Genomic DNA, 4,239 nt, shown 5'->3' with positions numbered 1-4,239 from the left:
TTCTGCTTGCTGACAATATCAACTTCAAACCAAGAATAATTAAAAGAGATTTTTAAAAGATCACTACATGCTTGTTTTGGGAAAACTGCAAGAGGAAGTGATAACAATCATAAATATGTACACACCCAATGTAGGAGCACCCAACTACATAAGACAAATTTTAGAAGACATGAAAAATCAAATGAGCAAGGACACAATTGTAATAGGGGATTTTAACACCCTATTGTCAAAAAGAAATAGATCAACTAGGCAAAAAGTCAGCAAAACAAAATAATAGAACTAAATCAAATTTGTGAAAAAGTAAACTTAGTAGTTGTTTATAAAGTGTTCCACCCAACATTAGAATACACATTCTTCTTAGATGCACATGGAATGTTCTCCAAAATACACCATATACTAGCACATAGAACATGCTTAAGTGAGTGTAAAGGAATTGAAATTATCCCATGCATACTATCTGACCATAGTGCAATGGAACTGGAAATTATTGACAAAAGAAACCACAAAAGCACCACAAATACATGGCAATTAAATAGCACCCTCCTGAACAATATATACGTCACAGATGAAATTAAAGAAAAAATTGAATATCTACAATCAAGTGAAAAGGCAGATAAAACATACTGGAACCTGTGGGATGCAATGAAAGCAGTCCTCAGAAGGAAATTTATAGTCGTAAATTCTCACATCAGGAAAACAGTGAAATAAACAAGTTATGGAGCACCTAGGAGCACTTCAAGCCCCTAAAAAAAGAACAATTCAAGCACAAAGACCAAAGAAGTCAGGAAATTCTAAAGATCAGAGCAGAAGTTAATGTAATGGAGATGAAGAAAACAATTCAGAGAATTAATGAATCAAAGAGTTGGATCTTTGAAAGAATAAATAAAATTGATAAACTCCTAACCAACCTCATTTGAAAAAGGAAAGAAAACACTCAAATTTAGGCATTAAGAAATGAAAAGAAAAGGGTCATCCAGATAGCTCAGTGGACTAACGTGCCTGTTTAGGCAGAGCACAGCAGCAGGGGTTCAATCCCCTGTGTGCCATGCCGGTCCCACGCACAAGGCATGCTGAGATGGGGATTGAGACTGGGCATGGTGGCAAGCGCCTGTAATTCCAGCACTTGGGAGGCTGAAAACAGTAGAATCACAAGTCCAGTGTATGTAGTGAGACCCTGTACACACTGTAGATCCTTCCCTAAATTCATAAAAAAAGAAAGAAAGAAAGAAAGAAAGAAAGAAAGAAAGAAAGAAAGAAAGAAATGAAAAGGGTAAAATAACTACAGATCCTAGAAAAATTCAGAAGATTATCCATACCTACTTCAAAAATCTTTACTCCCAGAGAATGGAAAACACAGAAGAAATAAACAGATGCCTAGATACATATGAATTAGCGAAGCTGAATCAAGAAGATGTTAAAATTCTGAATAACCCATTATCAGTGAATGAAATTGAAAGTGTCTTAAAAATCCTACCAACAAAGAAAAGCTTAGGTCCTGATGGAATCATCTGAATTTTACAACAAATCTAAAGAAAATTTAATTCCAACTCTTCTCAAACTCTTCAATGAAATTGAAAGGGGGGAAAAAAAGAAATTGAAAGGGAAGCAATTCTCCCAGACTCATTCCTGGAGGCAACTATTATTCTGATACCAAAACCAATATAATAATGATGGCTAGATCCAGTCCTAGCCCAGGCCCATAAAGTGTGTGGGAGAGCTTCCAACTACCCTGCAAAGGGGGCACCTACCAGTCCCAGCCCAGGCGCAGCATGGGTGAGACCCTCTTGCACCCCTTGTGATGCCCCCCACCACTCCACAGCACCTCCCTCACCCTGCCTGGCAAGTAGGAATTTCTGCTGCAATCCAGGAACACGCAGATCCAGTCCTAGCCTAGACCCAGTGAGTGTGTGGGAGAGCTTCAGGCTACCCTGCACAGGCAGGACCTACCGGACCCAGCCCAGGTGTAGCATGGGTGAGACCCTCTTTCACCCCCTTGGGATGCCCCCAACCACTCCGTAGTACACCCCCACCCTGCCCACCGAGTAGAAATTTCTGTCGCATTCCAGGAACCCCCAGATCCAGCCCTAGCCCAGGCACAGTGAGTATGTGGGGGAGCTGCCTCTCCCCCCTACTACACCTTGTCCTCTCCAGGTTCAGCTCAGGCCTGGCATACAGGCCTGGGGTGAAACTCTCAAGCAGCAAACCCTGCAGAGAAAATAGGGGACAGAACCACCCAGCTAGTCCAAGAGCAGAACATTTTGCCAGAGGGGCACAACAGGTTCACTCCCAAGGGCAGGAGCAGAAAGAGCTGAGCACAGCAGCCACAACCAAGCCAGGCACAGCTGGATAAATCCAAACTTTGTAGCTCTGCACCTGAACTTCAGTAAGTGCTAAGGCTACAACTGCAACAAAGATCTGCAACAAAGGTCAGAAGACAGTGCTACACAAAACGACAATGAGAAGGAGCAAAATGCAATCTCAGAACCCAAGCCCATCCATAACAAGTGCAGAGGACACTAACACACAACAAATTGGGAATCACACAGCTGAAAGCAATGAATCAGCGGCTTCTGAAATAAACAGCTGCAGAAAGGTATAGAGGAACTCAGATTAGAAAGGAAAAAAGAAATCCTTGAATTAAAAACATGTGCAATAAAGAATCAAATGCAGAAACATATGGAGGAAACCCAATGCCCACCCAGAACAAGTGCAGAAGATACTAGCTCAGCTCAAATGTATGAATTAATAGTGTCAATAGTAAATAAGGAACAGCAGAAAGTTATAGAGGAACTCAGAGAGGAATTCTTGTCTGAAATAAAAAAAGAATTCTCAGAACTCATAACATCTGAAGTAAAGAATCAACTACAGAAACATAGGAAGGAAACCCAATCTAAAAAAAACACTGTAGTAAAAGAATTTATAACTGCTTCTAAAAAAGACATTGATAAAAAAAATAAAAGAGATTAGAAAAATGACAGATTCCTTGAATGAGCAATACAGGAAAGAAATCAATCGCATGAAGCAGAGTCAAAGAGATATAGAGGAATTTAAAATCTCAATAACAGCTTGTAAAACCATTAAAGTGAAAGTGAAGACAGAGTTTCAGATCTTGAAGATGCTGGTACAGTTAGTGAAAAGTTAAGAGAGGATCTCATAAAAACAACTAGGATGCAGGAAAAAATAATTCATCACCTGCAAGATGATGCAAAGATGAACAATGTAAGACTAATAGGCATCAATGAGAAAGAAGGAGTTAATACAAATAGCATTAAAAAATATGGGCAGAAGTAATAGCAGAAAACTTCCCAAATATGAGGAAACAATCTGACATTCAGGTAACTGAAGAATACAGAATGCCAAGTAACTTCAACCCAATTAAAAACACACTGAGACATATAATAGTCAAGATCCCAGAAATTCAGAACAAGAATAATACACTGAAAGCCGCTAGAGAAAAGAAGCAGATCACATTCAAAGGAAAACCCGTCAGAATTACAGCCTACTTCTCTTCACAAACATAAAGGCCAGAAGAGCATGGAGCAGAGTACTTCAAGTCCTCTATGAAAACAAATTCCAGCCCAGACTACTATACCCTGAAAAACTCTCTTTCAAAGAACTCAAAAGAAGAAATACAAATAGAAAGGTATAAGTAAAAGGAAAGCAGGATCTCAAGGACTAACTAATCAAAAGAAAGGAGAAGAACTAGGAAACATGAATAAGTCAAGCCATACAGTTATATGTAGAAGATGGGCAAGGCAATGATTCTGAGAATCTTCAGATTTTTGAATCTAGCAGTTCATTGGAAAGATTCTCACCCTGACTAACTATATATACTGATACCTGTAAACTAAGCTACTGCACTGCAGATGGTAATTTGTAATAGTAGTTTCATACTTGGAGTGCTGTCATTCTGGTCTTCTGAATATGGGCTGCTTGTCATGACATGCCAGTTGCTGTTATGATGTCTCTCAGGTAGGTGGTTGTTCAAGAAGAAGGGGGTGGTGAATGAAGGCAAGAGATAGGAAAAGGAATATTGTGGTACTGTCTTGCTTCAAGGTTGTATATGGTTAGATTTTTGGACTTATATGTAAACATCAGAAGTATATAATTCTTTATGCCTATTTTTTAAATATATTCTAATTTTTAAATGTTTTTTCTTCATATTCTATAGGAACTTAAAGTTCAACTTATCAATACTTGATGAAAAATACCTGTTCCATGTTATGCCTAAGATGTTTG

This window comes from Octodon degus, unplaced genomic scaffold, assembly GCF_000260255.1.
Source record: "Octodon degus isolate 3935 unplaced genomic scaffold, OctDeg1.0 scaffold00081, whole genome shotgun sequence".
NCBI lineage: Eukaryota > Metazoa > Chordata > Mammalia > Rodentia > Octodontidae > Octodon > Octodon degus.
The sequence above is the reverse complement of the archived record's forward strand: the minus strand, read 5'-3'. Positions refer to the sequence as shown.